The sequence below is a fragment of the Acinonyx jubatus genome, chromosome A3, assembly GCF_027475565.1.
Source record: "Acinonyx jubatus isolate Ajub_Pintada_27869175 chromosome A3, VMU_Ajub_asm_v1.0, whole genome shotgun sequence".
Lineage (NCBI taxonomy): Eukaryota > Metazoa > Chordata > Mammalia > Carnivora > Felidae > Acinonyx > Acinonyx jubatus.
The window spans coordinates 130,471,249-130,491,429 of record NC_069388.1 but is presented as its reverse complement, the minus strand read 5'-3'; the positions used below and the strand labels follow the sequence as shown (position 1 = coordinate 130,491,429).

Here is a 20,181-nt window from a genome sequence, read left to right as displayed (position 1 = left end):
GTAAGCTGGCTTAGTCTGGAGCCCCAGCCTCCGGGGCCACAATTATTTTACAGGCGGGGGATTTACAGACGTTGGGATTTGCCAGCGACTTGTCCGAGGTCTCGGGGCCCTAAGGCAGGCAGGCCAGGATCGCCGTGGGCTCCTGAGTGCGGGGCAGAGACGGGGCTGTGCCCCAGGGAGGCCCCGGGGCCCACGCTTCCCCGAGGCCTTGCTCGGAGCTGGCCCCAGCACCCTCCTCCAGACTCCAGCTGACCAGGCCTCTCAGGTCCTAGCACTGGGCTCAGCGCCGCCGTGATGTCTCTTTTGGGGTGTTCCTGCCAAGAAGCTTCCTAGGCGATACGTGCTTTTAAGACGTTGAGATCCAGAGGCGTACAGGAGGCCTCTGCTCTCTTAGCTGGGACGAGGGCCCGGGAATACCTGCTATGTGCCACCTGGCTGACGCCCCATCCTGCCCCGCGCTCCTGCTTTGCCGGCTAAATTGGGGCTAATTAGTGCCTCTGCAGGGCTTCGGTGCCTGCCCTCATTCAATGAGACCGGACTGACCTTTTTCCGCTTGACGAGGCGGTGGGCCACTGGAGGTTGGTTGCTGGGGAATGATACAGCAATTGGGGAGTTTTCAACTCAGTGGGAAATAGGTCGTGGCACCGACATTATTTAACCCTCCGCAGGGCAGCCTGACTGTTTAGCTGAACGTGAGGCCCTGGAGGATGCCAAGGGCTGTGAGATCGAGGGTTGAATGGGTGCCGTGGGCCGCCCCGTGTCCCCCTCTGCAGTGGCCAGACTCCCTCCTGGCGTGACTGCCCCTTGGGTGCTCGCCGACTGCATCAGGCCGGGAGAGACCCAGAAGGCAGAAGTTTGCTCCAGAGGACAGGTGTGTTTCCAGCCTTGCCCCGGGGGAGTGAAGTTTTTAAAAGTATTTTTTTCATAATGTTTATTTATTTTTGAAAGAGAGAGAGGGTGGGGGCAGGGAGAGGGAGACACGGAATGCAAAGCAGGCGCCAGGCTCTGAGCTGTTGGCACAGAGCCTGATGTGGGGCTTGAACTCACGAACCGAACCGTGAGATCCTGACCCGAGCTGAAGTCAAGTGCTTAACAAACTGAGCCACCCAGGCGCCCCTAGAAGTATTTTTTTTTATGATTATTTCTGAGAGAGAGAGAGAGAGAGAGAGAGACAGAGCATGAGTGGGGGAGGGGCGGAGAAAGAGAGGGAGACACAGAATCCGAAGCAGGCTCCAGGCTCCGAGCTGTCAGCACAGAGCCCGACGCGGGGCTCGAACCCACGAAGCACGAGACGGTGACCTGAGCGGAAGTTGGACGCTTAACCCATGGAGCCACCCTGCGGGGAATACCGTTTAATTAACTCAGCCATATTTTCTGGGAGTTGCTTCTCCAAGGGCAGAGGGGTCTCTCCCAGCCTCACGGGGCCGCTGGCCGTGGGGCCACGAGCCCGTCACCGGGAAGGTGGGAGGTCCCTTTAGTGCGTGTTGAAGGAGGCTGGCGTGTTGTCTTTGTCATCCTTAGGCTCTTAAAGCAGACGGTGGGGACCCTGTGGCTGGTCCTGTTTTGCAGACTGTGACTTTTGAAACTCTTTCCCTTGACCTCTGAAGCCTTGAGCAGCCACTCAAGGCTGCTGGGTGTGGGGTTGGGACCCGCCAGTGCTGGCTGGACACCTGGGCCGGGAATTAGCAGCTTCGGGGTGCGCTGGCCTGTCACCCTTTGCAGCCCCCCCTCCCCCCGCCCCGAGCCTGTGTCCCCACCCGGGAGTTAGGCGAGGCCACCGGCCCTGCCAGCTTTCTGGGTTAGGCTGTGACTCAAAGGGAGAGTGTGATGTTGGCTTGCAGCCCGCGGTGCCCGTGTGAAGGGATTCTCTTTCCTTCTCAGCGGCCACGCTGATAAATAGGAGACACGGTGTTTCTCCCTTTGGGGAGAATTGGGGCAGTGTCACTTAGAACCCATTCTGTCCCTTAGAGAACGCTCGCCCCCCCCTCCCCCTCCCGTGCCCTTTGACGTCGGCCGGTGCTTGCTGCCGGGGGCTCGCCGCTCTCAGCCCGGGCCGCTGGCCACCGCGTCCACCCCCGTGCCCACCCTGTGTCCAGCCGGCCTGGACAGTTGCCATCCCACAAACACATCGGCGTGCCCTTCTGGCCTCCAGCTCTTTGTCTTTGCCGTGTCCCTCCCTCGCCCAGCTAGAGCGAGCCTTTGGTCCCGCTGGCCGCGGCACATGGGGCTGAGCCCTACTTTGGCCCGTGGACCCCGTATCGTAGAGGGATGTCGTGCCAGGGCCTCTCCGCGGCAGCGTCCCCAAGGAGATGCACTGCCGGGGCACGGATGGGACTCGTTACCCCTGCGGCCCCGGTGCCCCGTCCAGCAGGTAGAAGGGCTCCCGTCACCCGAGTCTACCTGGAACCCAGCCTCCCATTACTCCTGTGATTTGCAACCACGGCTCAGGGCTGGAGGGATACTGGGCACTGCTCTAGGTTAGGTCAGGATTTTAAAAACGTGCATCTCGTTGGTTCTGTAAGCCCAGGATATGTAAAGCAGCTGTACCTATCGTGGGCCTGCTCCAGGAGAGACCATGCTGGTTGCCTCGCGATGGCTCGTGGTGGGGTTAGACCCTGGCTCTGTTTCTTGGCCCTGTGAGCCCCACACAAATCCCTTAACTGCTCGGAGCCTCCGTTTCCTCACGTGGAAATTGTACCGTCGTGAGGATTCTGTGAGCTACGTGACGTGCCAGTGCGGCATTCGTTTTTAGCTTATTAACATCAGGGCTCCATGGGTTTCTCTTTTCTTTTTTTTTTTTTTTTCTGAAGTGCTTTTAAGACCGAACAGGAACGAGTTTGCTCGTCATCTGTGGGTGGAGGCACTCTCACCTTCAGCCAGGGCCTAATTTTGGCCAAGAGCCTCGTCTCGTTCTGCTTAGAGAATGGTGCTATTCAGAGCCAAAGGATACGGGACTTACTTCTCTGGGTAGCATTCTCTCTCTGCAGATGGTGTGAACACTAATGACTTACTATGTACGTATTCACAAGTGGGTGATTTATGGTTAACACCAGACCCGTAACTTTTCATTTCCTGACGGATGCTGATGTATCAGAAGCGTCATTTGTAGTGGCCTGTAAGATGCAAGAGGTGTAAAAAAACCGAAGTTGAGGCCCGTTTCTGTCTGCGAGCTGTTCGTGTACTTCTGGAGCTGCCTGGCCCCACGGGGCATGGCCGAGGGGCCGCCCCGTGCGCTCGGCTGTGTGTGTGGGGGGCTCTTTGTGTGTGCATCTCCGCAGTGGGCAGGCCATGGCGAGGATCCCATCTCATAACGAGGACACTCAGGCCCAGAGAGGTTAAGTGCCTTCTCCGAGGGTTCATAGCTCCGAAGTCACAACAGGCCTTGGAACTCAGGTGGGTCTGACTCCAGCCTGGAACAGTGCCTTAGCATAGAGCGGGCGCGCAGCTAAATGTATCGTCCCAGATCTGGTTTACTCGCCCACGTGAACACTCTCTACCCCAGATGTTAGGGCCTCTAGCGGGGAGGGGTTGTTGGGGAAGATTATTAAAATGCAACCTCCTGGTCTCAGCCCGCCTCTCCGGCATCAGGGACAAATAGGGGCGGGCCTCACGATGCTTTTGAGCTGCGCTGGGGGTTTCTATGCACCCAGAAGTCAGAAACCCCCTGTTCCAGCTTTGTGGAACCCAGCCCCTTAAGCAGTCTCGTGGCAGAAAGGATAGTGGCCTACTCCTCAACCCCCCCAAGAAAGGGGTCCGCATCCTGAGCCTGTGACTGTGCTCCGTTACATGGTAAAGGGCCTTGAACGTGATGAAGATTGGGGATCATGACTCCCGGACAGTATCCCCGATTATCCAGCTGGACCCAGTGTCGTCACGTGAGTCCTGGGGGAGGAGCCTCCCCCAGCTGCAGTCTGATGGCGATATGACTAAGAACCAGCAGAGAGATGCAGCCAAACGCTGCGGCTGGCTTTGCAGAGGAGGACAGGGCCACCGGCCAAGAGATGTGGGCGGCCCGTGTAAGCTGGGAAAGGCAAGGCAACGGATTCTCCCTTGGAGCCTCCAGAACAGACGCAGCCCTGTGGCTCCTCCGTCCCAGTGAGACTGGTCTCTTGCTCGTTGCTTCGTACTTTCTCTCCGGCACGTCCCCCCTTCCCACCGCCCCGGCCCCTTGGTCCCAGCCCTGCCCAGGCCCCAGATTCCCGGGCTTCAGGTGGGCCTTGGGCCGGCGTGGTTCCCGGCTGCAGGAACTGTGTGTGAAAGATCCGGCTAACTAAGTGCATTGGAAGCGGGGCTGGTCCCACCCTCTCGGCCTTAGACTTGACGTGTCGCACTTTTTCTAAACGAAGGGGTCTGTCCACGCGGGGGTGCAGGCCGCGGCTATGCCGAGCAGCGCAGGGTTCTGAGAGTCTGGCTCCTTCTCTCTCGCTCGCCGTCTCCTTCTGCCTGCACACACACGGTCTGCAGCCCTCAGAACATTTCCTGTTATTTGCATCTTGGTCCTTTTGATTTTTTTCCTTTTAAACCCAAGACTTGACTTTGTACGCGTTTTGTGGTGAGCTAGACATGTTTTATTTTTCCGAGTGGCCCAGTAATCTCCGAATGTGGGACGAGGGCCTTGTAACGGGAGTCGGTGAGGCCCGCTTGGCGGTCCCAGTGTAGACATGGCCGATGAGGAGGAAAGGTGATCAGTCTTGAACTTGAATGCTCTCACCGGAATGTCCTTAGTCCTTTAAGGACAGTGGTTGAGAGCATTAGCTTTGGAGGGGCCTGGGGGACTTGGGCCCCATGCTGTCCCTCCTGGCCTCTTACTGGTGGGTTATTTAATCATGCCAGTCTCTGACTTCGGGGTCTTAAGCCACAGAAACGTGTCTTCTCGTGGTCCTGGGGGCTGAAGTCTGAGATGAGGGTGTCACAGCCAGGTTCGTTTCCTCTGAAGCCTCTCTCCTTGGCTCGTAGACGGCTGTCTTGCTGTGGCCTCGCATGGCTGTCCCTCTGTGTGTGTGTCGGTGCCCTGATTTCCTCCTCTTATAAGGACACCAGTCAGACTGGATTCGGTCTACCCGTATGACCTCATTTTAATCACTTCTGTGAAGAACCTGTCTCCACATACGGTCACATTCTGAGGTCCTGGGGTTAAGGCGTCTGCGTATGGATTTGGGGGCTGTACCAGTCAGTCCGCAGTTGAATTCCCATTCACGTGGGATTTAGAGGGCTCCCCTAATAAGGCTGGTAAGGGATTAATTTAAATGATGGTGTATTTAAGTGCTTAGCACACTCAGGAGGTGGCAGCCAGCACTAACCGGGGAACATGTGGGGGAATTTTTCTCGAGTGTCTGGCACATGACAGTCTGGGTTCTTGCTAGATGTCAGCTTGCTTTCATGTGTCGCTGTCTGCGTCGTGCTTCTCCCAAAATGTGGACCCTGGTCGTCTCGCGGAGACTGTAGATCCCTGGGCCCCAGGCCAGGCGTTTGGAGTCCCAAGCTGCTGGGTCAGGGCCTGGGAATTTGCACCCTAAGTGAGTACTCCAAGCACCCCAGGTACCATGGCAGAACCGCTACGCCAAGCCTTGTCGCTTCTGCCTCGACCGTATGCTCCCGTCCACGGCCCTCGCGCCTGCCGTCTTGTCCTTATCTTCGCTCATCCTCAGACGACTCCTGTGGGCCGGGCTGGGCATTTCCTCCTGCTCCTTCTTGTCCTTGTTGGCACGGAGCACCGTTTCCGAACCCGGAGACCCCCCGGAAGCGTGTGTTGGCCGAGCGGATGTAAGAAGTGATTTTCCAGGGTTTTCCAGGGCAGGACACGAACTCCCGGTGACTCTTTTGAGGCCGCCTCACGGCCAGCGGCCAGGCTGAGACGGGCGTCCTCCCTTCTTAGGGGTGTTCCTTAGGCCGGGCTGTGCTTGCCTCTCACCGAACGTCCCCGGACCTTTTGTGAGTTCACATACCTTGCGCCGTTTCTGTCTCCTTCTTTGTCCAGGGCCCTGCCTTCTCTCCGGCTGCCTCTTCCTCCCCGTCTGATGTGTCGCTGTTGCTTCTGTGGGCTTGGAAGCCAGCTCTTCCGTCAGCTGCTCGGCCACACTGGCCACACGGTGGTGGCCCTGGTGGAGCTTGCTGCCGTGGTGGTGAAGTGCCCTTGGCAGGGCTTGGCTTGGGGGCCGTGTGTCACCTGTTGTCATTTCGCGCCCTCAGGCCTGTGGCTGTTCTGTCACCCGCTGCACACCTGGGCTCCCAGCTGGGGCCTTAGTGGGAGTCCTGCTCCGGGTGGGTGTGAGGTCCGGTGGAACCATAGGTGACTGCTCCTGCGGAGGCGAGAGGGAGGGGCGTGACGGAGGGAAGGTGAGGGGCTTTACCTACTATCTACCCCACCCCCCACCGCCACCCCGTGTCTGCATTTTATTGAGGTTCTGGGTGACGTTTCACTTTAAAATCCTTAGCCAAAGTGTCTGACCTCTAAGGCCCTGACCTTCTTGGGCTTCGGAACAAGTCCCTTTGTGACTGCAGGTGTATTCCCTAGAGGTCACTAAGGTCAGGTAGGCCTGTCCTGGCTGTCCCTACGAGCTGTCATCGCCGCCAGGAAAGGGCAGGTGAGGTGTCGTGGGGTGTGGGGGGACCTCCCTGAGGTTGTGGGGGGCCCGGCGTTTGTCCTCCTCTTGGGCATGCCCCGGATTCCCCTGCTGGTCACTTCCAGGCCAGACGACTGAGCCTTGGGCCGTGGCCTGGCGAGTGTAGACTAAGCCTGAGGGGCATGAGCACAGCTTTGGGGAGCAGCGTGACGTTTGGGGGTCCACTCCCGAGCCGATGGGCGATGGCAGGTGCTGGAGGCTGAGCGCCCTGGGCTCCTGTGGTGGGTCGGAAAGGGCGCCCGGCAGTAGAGAAGGCACCGCAGTCATCCTGCCCACCGAACCCGAGAGACACGTCGCAGCCTGCCAGCGAGCTGTGGCTAAAAGTGTCCTACGTCTCATAACGCCTGTTGAGCTCACAGTTCAGCTTTGGGCGTGGATTTGCCCAGCAGTGCGTGGACGAGACAGGCTGCCGTACATGGACTTCCCGTGTCGTGGGGCGAGTATCCTGAGTATGTCCCTCCTCCCAGAGCAGACGAGCAGACGGATGGATGGACGGACAGACGGATGGGAGGGTGGAACTTCTTGTTTTGCGGAGACCGTGGTTCCTTATCTCGTGTCCTCTCCCTTCCTCCTTGCGTGGAGGATGACAAAGGGCGATTCGGGGGATGGGGGGAGGGAAGTGACGTGCCGGAGGTCACCCAGAGTTGAGGCAGCACGGGGACCAGATCCCTGTCCCCTGTCCCGTCACTGCTGCTCCCCACTCTCCTCCTCCAGCTGACTGCCTCTTTGCTTCTCTTTCTTTCTTCCTGCCCCCTCCCTGCCTCCACCCAGTGCTCTCGGGAACTCCCTCTTTGACCCCACCCCCACCCCACTTTGGGCAGGGGGCGGGGGGGGGGGGTCGTGTACAGTGAATGACCCCCTGTGCTCACCAGGCCAGGCTGTGGGCTGAGGAAGAAACCATCTCGACAGGTCCCAAGCGGTGGGGGGGCTTGACTCAGGACTAGTGCACGGGGCTGACCTCTGTCGCAGCAGGACGGAGAACACAGCAAGGACGAGTGGGGACTACTACAGCCAAGGAGCTGGGGGATGGGGGGGGGTGGTGGAAAGTTACTCATCGGCACCTCAAGGGCGGGGGGATCCTCACCGAGGTTGTTGCTCAAGGCAGGTCAAGGACTGATTCGTCAAAGGTCGGAAAAGGGGAAGGTGGCCAGGGACCGCGGGTCTAGACGTCGAGGTTGGGGGAGGGGGGCTCCCCCTAACCTGTCGCCGGAGGCTGGGGAGTGACAGGCACGTGGGGTGCGGGGCCCCTGCACGAGCCGGGTCACACTGGGCTTGGGCTCTAATGAGCCTCTTGGGCCTTGTGGATGGAGACAGAGATATGTCTCTTTTTCAAAGTTCTTTGCTCCCCCCTCTGATAAAAGCAGCGTGTTTTCACTGTCGTCGCAGGAAGTGGAGAGAGGCGTAAATCAGGGGGTCAAAACCAATTGCGGCCGCTCGGGTCTGTGTTCAGGGGAATTGCTTTGGCCATTCTTCTCTTGACCTCCGCTAATGTGTGAAGCCTCGGGGTGTGGGGGGCATTCGGCTGTGCCGAGGGCCTGGGAGCCTCACGTTGGCCTCAGCAGCCTCTGGCCTCCAGCACTGGCAGCAGGAAGCCCTTCCCTCCGGGGACGGGCGCTGGCCGCACAGCTCCCTGGGACCCTGCCATCAGGTGCAACTTCACCAGCCACCCCCCCACGCCCACCCCCCTCGGGGCAGGGCACCACCGAGGGTGAGCTTCCCTGGGCCCATGTCTCGTCTTCCTTAAATGTTTATTTTGCACAGAGAGAGACAGAGCGTGATCAGGGGAGGGGCAGGGAGAGAGGGAGAAGCAGAATACGAGGCAGACTCCAGGTTCCGAGCCATCAGCACAGAGCCCGACGCGGGGCTCGAACCCACAAGCCGTGAGATCATGACCTGAGCCGAAGTCGGACGCTCAACCGACTGAGCCACCCAGGCGCCCCCCGGATAAATTCTTAGAAGTAAAATTGCTGGGTTAGGAATATGCACGTTTGTAAGGCTTTTGCAATTTCTTATGTTAGGTTTTTGCTGTGACTGCATTTCTGCTGTGAAATTGTAAATAATTATTAGTCTCGACTGATTTTTAAAGGGAAAAAATACTGTTCTATGGAAATACTCCTCTGCACCCCGTGCCCCCCCATGACTGTAACAATTTTATTTACTTCTTCTTGTAAGTTGCTTTGTGAGGTTTGGTGGGGCAGGTTGTTGGTTTTTTTTTTTAATTTTTTTAATGTTTGTTTATTTTTGAGACAGAGAGAGAGAGACAGAGCATGAGCAGGGGAGGGCTGGAGAGAGGGGGAGACACAGAATCCGAAGCAGGTTCCAGGCTCTGAGCTGCCAGCACGGAGCCCAATGTGGGGCTCGAACACACGAACCGTGAGATCGTGACCTAAGACAAAGCTGGACTCTTAACCCACCGAGCCACCCAGGCGCCCCGATGGAGCAGGCATTTTATCACTGTTGTATAAGTGGGTAGCTTGAGGCTCAGAGAAGTTGAGACATTTGCCTAGGATTGCACAGCCGGTGGTGAGGAGAGACCCTGACTGACGCCTGCCCGGGCCTGGACTCTCTCTCTGCCACTCTGGCCTTCAGAGCCTGTGACTAAAATCTCCCCAGGCCCTTTGTTCTCTGCTCCCCCCAGCCCCCTGCTCCTGTGCTCCCTTTCCAGATAAGCTGCGTGGCTGTTTGTGTGGTTCTCAGAGAAGCAGCAGGCCCAGCGCTGGAGAGGCCCGTAAGAGCCTGCCCTCTGAGGACGAGCCGGCCTCGGCTGCAGTGCTTAATCTGCATTAAGGTATCGCTGACCATCTTTGGACTTGGGGAGGGGATTTACTATTTTTAGAGAAATGTAAGGGAGCGTTTTAAATCCTGTTAGTTGGTGGAACTGAAGAGGTGTGTGTATTTATGGAGGACGGTGACTCTTTCTTAGGAGCCGTCGATTTGAGACCAGATGGATCAGTCTGCGTGATGGTTAAGTGCTGAATCTAGGTAAGCCTCCCAGTGGGGCCAAACTGCATGACGGGATTCCTTCCTCGGTCCCTCTGCGAGTGTCCACTCCGCTTCTGGGCCAGAGGAGAAGCGGGACCAGGAACAGTGCCTTGTGCTCTTGATTTCGCGGCGATCGAGGCGTCAGGCTGTCATATTTGAGTCGGGTTATCCATCGTCCCCGGGCCTGTAGTTTGCTCATCTGTAAAATGGAAAATTCTTCCCCGCCTGCTTTCCGCGCTCGCTGCGGGAGCCCGTGAGATTTCGCAGAAGTGCAGTGTGATTCGTAGACGCCTAGACTATAAATGGATACATCCTGCTGGGATGGCGATGGCTTGGAGCCCAAAAGACGGACGGTAACAAGTGTTGGTGAAGATGGGGAGAGATCCGAACTCTCGGTGGTGGGAACGTATGGGGAACGGTGCAGCCGCTTTGGAAAAACAATCTGCGCTCCTCGAACAGTTAAACACAGAGTCACTGCACGACCTGCCTTCTCAGGGATGTGCCCGAGAGAACAGAAAACGCGTGTGCCCACAAAACGCGTCCGCGGACGTCCGCGGCGGCAGCATTCATAATAGCCGAGAGCGGAAACAACCCACGTGTGTGGTGGGTGAACGGACAAAAAGAGCGTGGTCCACCCGTGCGATGGAATATTATTCAGCCGTAAAAAAGGAACGAGGTGCGGATTCACGCTTCAACCGGACGAGCCTTGAAAGTATCATGCTGCATGAAAGATGCCAGACGCAAAAGGAGACATGTTGTGTGCTTTCATGTATATGAAATGGCCAAGGAGGCAAGTCTAAAGTGGCAGAAAATGGGTTAGTGGTCGCCAGGGCCGGAGGTGAGGGGGGATAGGAGAGGTGGGCGCAAGACGTGGGGTGTTTTTTTTTTTTTTTTGGCAGTGGTGAAAATGCACCGAATCAGACAGTGGTGACGTTTGCACAGCCTTGGGAAGCTGCTAGGAACCACAGGATTGTGTACTTTGAAAACAAAACAAAGGACATGATAACGGACAGTGTTTTGATGAGTTGTTAGGGGCAACACGGGGACACAGAATGTGAACTTTGGAATGAAACATGAGAAAGACACAGATGGCCAGCAGGGAGGGGCAGAAAGAGAGGGAGAATCCCAAGCAGGCTCCGAGCTGTCAGCACAGAGCCCGGCGCGGGGCTCGAACTCACGAAACTGTGAGATCATGACCTGAGCCAGCGTCAAGAGTGGGAGACTTCAGTGACTGAGCCACCACCCCGGCGCCCCGGTGACTTTCCTCTTTCTGAGCCTCAGTCTGCCCATTTGTGAAGCAGGGGAGTTCCCCCTTTGGGGCGGAGGACCGGCTCGGCGAGGCGATGTTTGTTTGGATCACTCGGCACTCGCAGGTGTTCATGGAGCGATATCTGTGGTTGTTCGCTCACCCTCTCTATGCCCAGCTCTGTGCGGGCGTATGACGACGGTCGACCGTGGGGCAGAGCCAGGCACGGGGTCCTCTTGCAAGACTGCCTGACACTGTATACTTGGGGGGTACCGTTCGGAGAGCCCCCCCCCCCCATACCGATCTCCCTCTACTTACGATACGGTTGTGTCTCCAATAAACCCGTCGCAAGCTGAAAATATTGAGAGTCGAAAATGCATTTAACCCGCCTAACCTACCAAACATCCTGGCTTAGCCTCGCCTGCCTTGAAGGTGCTCAGAATGCTTCCATTAGCTTCTAGTTGGTAAAATCATCTAACACAAAGCCTCTTGTGTAACCAGGGGTTGGCCCTCTCACGTAGTTTACGGAATGCTGTCCTGAGAGTGAGAAACAGAACGGCCATATGGGTGCAGAACGGTTGTCGGGGTATCGACTGTCTACCCTCGCGACCGCGGGGCCGCCCCGGGAGCTGCGGCCGCGGCCCAGCATCACGAGAGTCACATCCTGCCCGTCGCCAGCCCCGGAAAAGATCCAAATTCAAGATCCGAGGTACGGTGTCTACGGAACGCTTCTCGCTCTCGCCCCACTATGAAGTCGGAGGTTGTTAGCTGTGTCGTGGGAAGTCGGGGACCGTCTGTATTCCAGCTGCACAGCGTACCCACGAGGTGGCCGGGGCAGGGAACGGTGTTGCCGCTGGACAGAGAAAACAGCGATGCGCAGGGGTAGTAGCAGAGGCGGCCTGAAGTGTGGCCGCCGCGGTGAAGCGCCCGTGTTTGCTCGTTCATCTGAGAATAGCGAGGAAGACAAAAGCTGCTGTTTATTGAGCACTTACTATGTGCCAGCCGCTGGTGTCTGAGATGCCCTCGCTTTAATTCTCACGGCAGCCCCGCGGCCTGCCCAAACGGCTAGGGCCGGACCAAGGGGGTGTGTCCCAGGAAACACTGGGTGTGAGCAGAGAGCGTGGCGGGAACAAGATGTGCCACGCGCGGGGCGCCCGAAGCTGGGTGACGGCTACCTGCCATTCACTGTGCTGGTCTCTCTGTTGTGTATGTACTGGGAATTTTTTATAAGAAAAAGGTGAGTGGGGCGCCTGGGTGGCTCAGTCGGTGAAGCGTCCGACTTCGGCTCAGGTCACGATCTCGCGGTCCATGAGTTCGAGCCCCGCGTCGGGCTCTGGGCTGATGGCTCAGAGCCTGGAACCTGCTTCCGATTCTGTGTCTCCTTCTCTCTCTGCTCCTCCCCCGTTCATGCTCTGGCTCTCTCTGTCTCAAAAATAAATAGACGTTAAAAAAAAAAATTTTTTTTTTTAAAAAGAAAAAGGTGAGAAGCCAAGGCAGTGCGGTAAGGCGCGGTTATCTTCGTTTTACGGAAAGGGGGGGAATGGAGATACAGCGTGCGGGTTTACACCGCAAGCCTGAGAGAGCTCACTACACCCTTCTGGAAGGTGAGGCTTAGCAACCAGGCTCTTCCCTGAGCCAGTGGTCCTCTGGGGGTTACTTGAGACCGGTTCTTTCTGCTGCCAGAACCCTTGAGGGCCAGGGCTCCTGTGTCCCCAGCCTGATACCCCTCTTTCCTGTCACAGGAGATCTGGGCCTGATAGGTGTGGGGGAGGGGCTGGAGAGCTGAAAGGCTGCTGGTTCCCTGTGCCCCTAAATGCGGGGGAGGGGGGACACTTGGTTGTTCTGGGCTCCATGATGTTGGGGGCTCATGCATTAGATTATGTTGATCTGGGGCCCCTGGGTGGCTCAGCGGGTTAAGCGCTTGACTTCAGCTCTGGTCATGATCTCACGGTTCGTGAGTTCGAGCCCCGCGTCGGGCTTTGTGCTGACGGCTCGGAGCCTGGAGCCTGCTTCGGGTTCCGTGTCTCCTTCTCTCTCTGCCCCTCCCCCACTTGTGCTCTGTCTCTCTCTCTCTCTCTCTCTCAAAAATAAATAAATGTTAAAAAAAAAAAAAAAGTGTAGCCGTTATGTTGTAGGGCCTGTCGCTAAAAACTGCACAATCTCCATAAAGGATAATGTTTTCCAGGGGCTGTCAGAGAAACGTTCTGGTCGTTAGGGTGTCTTTAATACTGGATGACTCAGAATATCGCTTGCAACGTAAGGGAGGCCACTTTGAGAGGCCAGTCGTAGGTGGGCATGGGACGCCCCAGCAGGGACGACACCCCATGTGTCCCGCAGAGGCGCTCGCTCAGAGAGGACTGAGGTCGCCGGGCCCATGCTGCTGCTCCCAAGGCTTTGCTTTTACGCTCTCGCTCCAGATGCCCGGGGAGGCTCCTTTGGGACTTGGTCTGTTTGAGAAGAAACTTCTGAGGCCTGCAGGGCCCTGCAAGATTCCACCTGCCCCTGATTCCACCCTGCCGGCCCTTCTCCTCCTCTGTACCTGTGTGCCTGTCCTATTTACTGTCCTCTGGGCAAAAAAGAGCTTTTAGAATCATGATGATTGTACTACATTAACCTTCAGACTTCTGTTCTCTGGGCTAAATCATCTCCCCCCCCCCGCCCACCCACCCCAAACATCTGTTAGAAATTCTAGATGCTATATTGGGTATGTAATAAACTTCAAATCAATTACATGTGATGCCCCGCTGAACCGTAATGCACCTAGAGGTAGGTTTTCAGCAGAGTTATGCTTTAAATGGAATGTCCTGGGCCATTTTTCTTATGGCCTGGGTTGACGACCCAGGGGTCCGGGTTTATAATGGAAATTATGGCAGACATTGAACCATATGCGTGCCATCAGGCCCTCTCTTTTGGGCTTGGTTGTGATTGCGGGGCGAGGGCTTGTGCGGTCCGGGGTCTTTCAACAGGGACTCTCCTAGATACGTTGGCAGTTGCCCAAAGGCTCCAGAAACCTGAACGGGAGCCGTTGGCTTTGCTAAAATCGGGAAGTGATTCTGCGGCTGCCTCGGCGGTGTTACAACTTCTGAGGGAGGGTGGGGCCCGGCGGCGAGACAGCAGGGGCTGGTGGGGCCCGGCGCTTCCTGACAGATGCCACCGTCTTAGAGGCTGCACCTTCCCAATTACCGTGGAGAAAATTCAGATATTTTGAAAAGAGCCGGAAGCTTGGAGGTTTAGGAAGGGGTCCTTCATTTCAAAGTGGTGCTGTTTCATTCAGATGGCAGCTTAGAAGATTGAAGATGGGATTTCAGGGACGCCTGGGTGGCTCCGTCGGTTAAGCGTCTGACTCTTGATTTCAGCTCGGGACGTGGTCTCGCGGTTTGTGAATTCGAGCCCCGTGTCGCGCTCTCCGCTGTGTCAGTGCCTGCTTGGAATTCTCTCTCCCTCTCCCTTTGCCCCTGCCCCACCCATGTGTGCGCGCTCTCTCTCTATCTCAAAATAGATAAATACATTTTAAAAATTAAACAACCAAAAAGATGGGATTTCATTGCTGGTGAGGAATCCCTAACTTCACATTGAATGAGTATTGGGGGGGGTGGGCGGGCAGCTCTGTGCTGCGTTGCCCCAGGGGGCTCACTGCATTCTCTCCTGGCTCCCTGGAATGCTAGGGTCCTACATCCCCTGTGCAAGGCCAGACCCAGAGCTCTGGGTCACCGGATAAGGCGGTAAAGAACGCAGTCCCTGGCCTCTAGCCTGGGATCCTGGAGCCTGTCCATAAATCACCTGTCCGCAGGGATAAGTACCCAGAGAGTTCCAGAAGGGACTAATTAACCTGGCCTGAGGGGCGGTTCTGGGAGGCCTCACAGGGAGGTATGTTTGCCTGGGCTTTTAAGGATGCTAGGCTTTTGGCATGGGAAGAAATCGGGGTGCGTACATTCCAGGCATAAGGAACAGCATGTGCTAAGGCGTCTGGGCTGTAAAGAGCCGCATATGTTTAAGCCACTCGATAAGCTCCTTTCTGTGGCTCTCCTTCTTTTTCTAGTTGAGTTTTGTTTTGTCACCGGTCAAGGAGAGGCACAATCTGTTCCTGGGCTGGGCCGGCCGCCCTCCAGAGGCTGGGCCAGAACGTTCTGGCCCGCCTCTGACGATGCTGTCTGCCTGTCCTGTGGCCTGAATCCAAGGCTGTGGAGTGTAGGTGGCCATGTCATTTCTCCTCTCGATGTCCTCCAGCCCCCTTGCGGGCGGGCCGGTGCTCGAGCCAGGGCGTGGCTGAGCCACGCAGCAGCAACACAGGCTTTGGTGACGGCCAGCTCCCCATCAGGGTTCCCGATCAGGGAACTGTTTCCTTCTCCCTCCTAAGGTCAGGGTTGAGGATGGCAGAGTTTTAGGACAAATTAAAAAAAAATTTTTTTTAATTCCTCTTTGCACCCTCTCCCCTAGTGTGTCCATCCTTCCACAGACTGTTCTCCCTGGAGTGGAGGAACCCACTCCAGTAACCACAGAGGTCTGTCTGACTCCCTAAAACATGCTATGCTCATTACTCAACACCCCCTTCCCTTGCCCCTCCACTGAGAAGGCCCATCCTCAGAGTAGTGGCTCTCTTCTGGAGCAAGTTGAATGCAACCCGCTGGCAATTCTCACTAGCGTGTGAAGGACTGATGGCACCATATCTCCCCCGAGGACTCCTGGGTGGTGGGCGAGCCCTCCTAGCGTCTGCCCGCTGACTTCCGCGTAAGCTATTCCTGCTGTCCCCAAGGTTGTTCTTTCTTTTGCTTCCGGATTTGGAGGTTTCTTGAAGTCTGTAGCATTTTCAGGGTGAGCGGTGGCTTTGGGTAGGGGGATCTGATGAATGGGCTCGCAAGCTGCAGTTGCCTTTGGCCGTGGACCCTGGACTGAGCGAGGCCACTGCTGGCTCAGAGAGATCCAGCTAAACGTCCTTGCCGAGGGGTGTTCGGATTGGCCCCGGCTGGCTCTTCTCTTGTTGGGAGGCGGGGAAGGGGTCGATGGAGAGGGGAGGGACCAGAGAAGAGAGGAAAAGGGTCAGTCTGCAGCCTGTCTGTGTCACCAGTGTGAGCCGCACTCTTCCTGAGCGAGTAATTTGAGAGCAAGCCTGGGCTCAGGAAGCCCCGGGCTCCTCCGCTCTGGGTTATTGAGAACATCAGCCAGCCAGCCCTTTGAAGTGCAAACCCAGCAACTGCAGAGCGCCCTGACCTGCCGGGTTTTTTTTTTAACTAGGTTATTATTGAGCTGTTGAAGGACCAGGGATGAAGGGTCTCTTATTAAAAAGTAAACAAGAGACAAAGAAGGCAGAACAAGTCAAGCAGAAGACTGAGTGTTGCAGTGAACTCATCAACCCCGCGGCTTTGATCTTGGAGGATGAGGAAGACATGATCTTTGATGTTCGCTCCCTCCAGGGCCGTCGCTGTGCCAGCCGTCCGCGCGCTGCGCCTCCGAGCCGGGGGATTAATTATGTAACAGAGCTCAGATCCCCGCGCCAGGAAGGGGGCCTGGAAGGCTCTGCCCGAGTGCCCCCAGGTGCCTGGGGATTAGCCTAAGGCCCGTTTATCTGGGAAGCGCGAACAAACGCACATCTGTTCAGCGGGTGCACTGAACGGCGTTTCTTAAATTCTACCGTTATTGTCTTTACGGAACCCCAGAATAGCTTCCTGGGTATCACACTTCAGGGCCCTGAAACGGAGCCGTGCGCAAAGACATTGAGAAAAGTATCAGGGCATCCGCAGCCGCTATTCTACCATCTGGCGGCTCAGAAATATTTTATAATCAAATGAGTAAGACGGACAAGCATCTCGCTTGCCATGCGTCTGTGGCCCGCCTCCCCCCTTCCCTCTCCTCCCAGGGCGCGTTTTCTGCTGTCTTTGGCAAACGCTAGAGAAGCCTTTTCCCGGGTGTGAGGACGCCCACGGGCTCAGCTTTGGCCGTGTCCTGGCCGGGCGACCTTGGTCTGTCCCTTTGTAACATGGAGGCACTTGCGCTCAGGGCTGTTAGGCGACTCGAAGTGACACTGATACGTGTGTCCTACCACGAGGCTGTACCTGCTGCTTGCGTTAGACTTTCAAAAAGTCGCGTACTTGAACTTTTCCGGAATATAAATGCGGTTATACGCACGTCTGCCGTAGGCTATTTAGAAAATAAGGTAGAAACGTGTTGTAACGGGGCAACCGAGCTGAGAACCACAGCCCCCCAGATGGGTGTTTCTTTGCATCGATTAGGTGTGGGGAGAGTGTTGAGCATCTCAAGCACAAGTGTGTGCGTGTGGTTGAGCCTTGAACAAAACGGGTTTGGACTGCTCACGGGCGGGTACGCTTGTGGGCGGGTTTTCTTCATAAATACAGGACAGCAATGTCAAATGTATGTTCTGTTGTGATTTTCTTCATAACATTTGCTTTTTCTCTAGCTTACTTGACTGTAAGAATCCAGTACGTAAGGGGCAGGCACCTGGGTGGCTCGGTTTGTTAGGTGCCTGATCTTGATTGTGGCTCAGGTCACGATCTCACGGTTCGTGAGTTCGAGCCCAAGCCCCCCTCCCCGTCAGGCTTTGACACTGTGCTGACAGCGTGGAGCCTGCTAGGGATTCTCTCTCTCTCTCTCTCTCTCTCTCTCTGCTTCTCCCTCACTCATGCATGCACACGCACGCTCTCCCTCTCTCTCTCCCCCTCCAAAATAAATAAGCTTAAAATAATATAGTATATGATACATACAGCATACAAAGTATGTGTTAATTGACTGTTTATGGTATAGTAGGTTTTCTAGTAGGCAATTAGTAGTTGCGTTTTGGGGGCATCAAAAGTTTTACACAGATTTTTGACTCTTGGGAGGTGGGGGTCAGCACTGCTAACCCCTGCGTTTTCCAGGGGACATCTGTCCTGTATTTCCAGCAGGATCATGTAAAAATGAGAACACGGTAATCCTATTAAGTCCCTCCACCCCCCACCCAATACATCCACAGGCACCGTCCCTGCCCCCCTCCCTTTTTCTCTCCTCATTGGAGACCAGGCCACTCCGATGACATTTGACTTTAAACCTTTGTTTCTCTCCCCCTCTCCACGACCCCCACCCACCCACCCAGACCATTTTCTTTTTTTTTTTTTATTTTTTTTACATTTATTTATTTTTGAGAAACAGAATGAGACAAAGCGTGAGCAGGTGAGGGGCAGAGAGAGGAGACACAGAATCTGAAGCAGGCTCCAGGCTCTGAGCAAGCATTCAGCACAGAGCCTGATGCGGGGCTCGAACCCACGAACTGTGAGATCATGACCTGAGCCGAAGTCGGACGTTCAACCGCTCAACAGACTGAGCCACCCAGGCGCCCCACCCAGGCCATTTTCTAAAGGGATTTATATTTGTTTGTAAAGTGGTGCAAACTTTTTTCATCCTGAGAGAAACAGAGCCCTCACAGAGAAGCCCGAGTATTGCATTGCTGGAATTCATTTTTAGAAGTTTCTTGAACCGCTGCCTCAGGACCCCTGGGATCCACTGTGTGCCTGAAACCCAGAGCACTGGCCACATCCACTTGCTTTCAGCTCCCAATCCCTTCATGTCTGTGTCCCCGTGGTTGCAGATGGGGTCCAGCTTAGCAAACTATATTTCAAACAGAGTAAGTAATCATGAGAATGTGGGGGTGTGGGCATTGGGGGGGGTTGCCCATTTCAGCAGCCTCTGCCCTTCCGGAAGCCCTGGGCTATAAGAGAAGGACAAGCGTCCTGATAAACTGCTCTTAAGGGCACCATTCATTCCATTATTAGATGCCTACTGTCAACCTGGTGCAGTGCTGGGATGGAAAAGCCAGGGTGGTGGTGGAGGAATTTAGGTCTAGAGTCGCACCTCTTAGCCCTCTTCTCCTGTGTGTAGCAAAGCAGAAACACTGCGTTTCTTTAAAACTGCTCTGAACACTGGCCTTCTCCCAGGAAACCGAGATTTGCCTGGTGTAAGGTTGCTTGAACCTTCTTCCAAAAGCAAGCCAGCCTTTTCAGCAGGTGAACCAAAGAGCTCCGTGGAGGGGCCTGTCTCAGCTTCAGCCAAATTAAGGAGTCGATATCAGCATTTATTAACTCTCAAAGAAAATGGCAGTACACTTGAGCCAGGGAGTTCTGATTAGTCTGGCGTCCTGTATCGTTCCTTTTCCATATTTCTTGTTTACCTTCGTAGCCTTGGGGCACTTCGTTGGCCCCAGAGACAGCACTGCCGGCCGGGGCCGTGTGGCATTTCTGGATCCTTTCCCTTTGTCAGCAGGGAGTAGTAGAATCTGAATCTTTAAAAGGACATTTTAGTACACACTTTCTCTGCTGTAAAAGCAATACATTCTCGTTAGGGCGTCTTGAAAAAACTACATGGTGAAAAGGAGATAAGAAAAAAAAAAATGACACCTCATCACACCTGCCCAGGTAACCACCATTGTATCTGTGTACCAGAAGAAGCCTCCTTCTGGTGCCATCAGCCCTGGCCGTGACTTGCTTGGCTGAAAAAAAGATTAGTAAAGCGGAGATCGTGAAAGTGATGCAGACATACCTTGAACATTTTAACCTAAAACATACAGTCATTCCCCCCGCCCCATCTCCTGGTTTAAAGCCACGGCCTTTCTTGGTTTACGGATCTACTGGATGATGTCCACATTATCTTTTTTGTATGACCCTTTAATGCAAACCCCCCCCCCCGCCCCGATTCTCAGTTTCTGTTTCTATCGAGTGAAACAGGGACTGAGAACCCACTACTTTGCAGATTTCCATATACCCCTAATATCATACAGTGATTTTTGTCCACGCCTAGTTTAACAGTGATCTTCCCTAAACGCCCAACACTTGTTTCATAAAAACAATTCCTTTTTGACTCCTCTTCCAGTGGTTTACATAAACTTTAATTAAGTTATGTAATTACGTAAGTACAACCTGTGTAGGCAGGTTTGAGGACAAGCACAGCTGAATCTTCGTGAACTCACAGAGCAGTCCATCCAACGGCTGGGGAAGGCCCTGTTTCTCACAGGGAAGGCTGAGCCTGTCCCATAGTCCGGGGGCCCTTCAGGGAAGGCACCTGTGCTCGTTTTGCATCTAGAACAGTTTGTGTGATTCTTCACTACTTAGAGAAGTCTCGTAATGTTACCAACTCCAGACTGAACAGTTTGAACTTAAACGCACAACAGCTAATGTTCGACTTAAGGGTGAAATGCTCAACGCTTTCTCTCTAAGATCAGGAATGAGACTAGGTTGGCCGTCATTGCCACTTTGATTCAACATTGCGGTGGAGATCCTAGCCACAGCTGGCAGTAAGGCAAACAATGCAAACGGACAAATCTCAAACAAAACCCACAAACACTCACGA

The 20,181-nt window shown here is 55.2% G+C and overlaps 1 protein-coding gene across 2 annotated transcripts in view; it reads left to right on the top strand.

Annotated features, from left to right (window-relative positions):
• The window catches only part of HPCAL1 (hippocalcin like 1), a 104,648-nt gene that overhangs the window by 15,668 nt on the left and 68,799 nt on the right, over positions 1 to 20,181 (top strand). The window contains exon 1 of one of the 2 annotated variants that reach the window (XM_053201252.1): positions 1,786 to 3,393. The exons of the other annotated variant lie outside the window; for it this stretch is intronic. The gene's annotated coding sequence lies outside the window, so the exon portion shown is untranslated. Of the gene's footprint in view, positions 1 to 1,785; positions 3,394 to 20,181 lie in introns of those variants that run through there. 2 annotated transcript variants of the gene reach the window in all.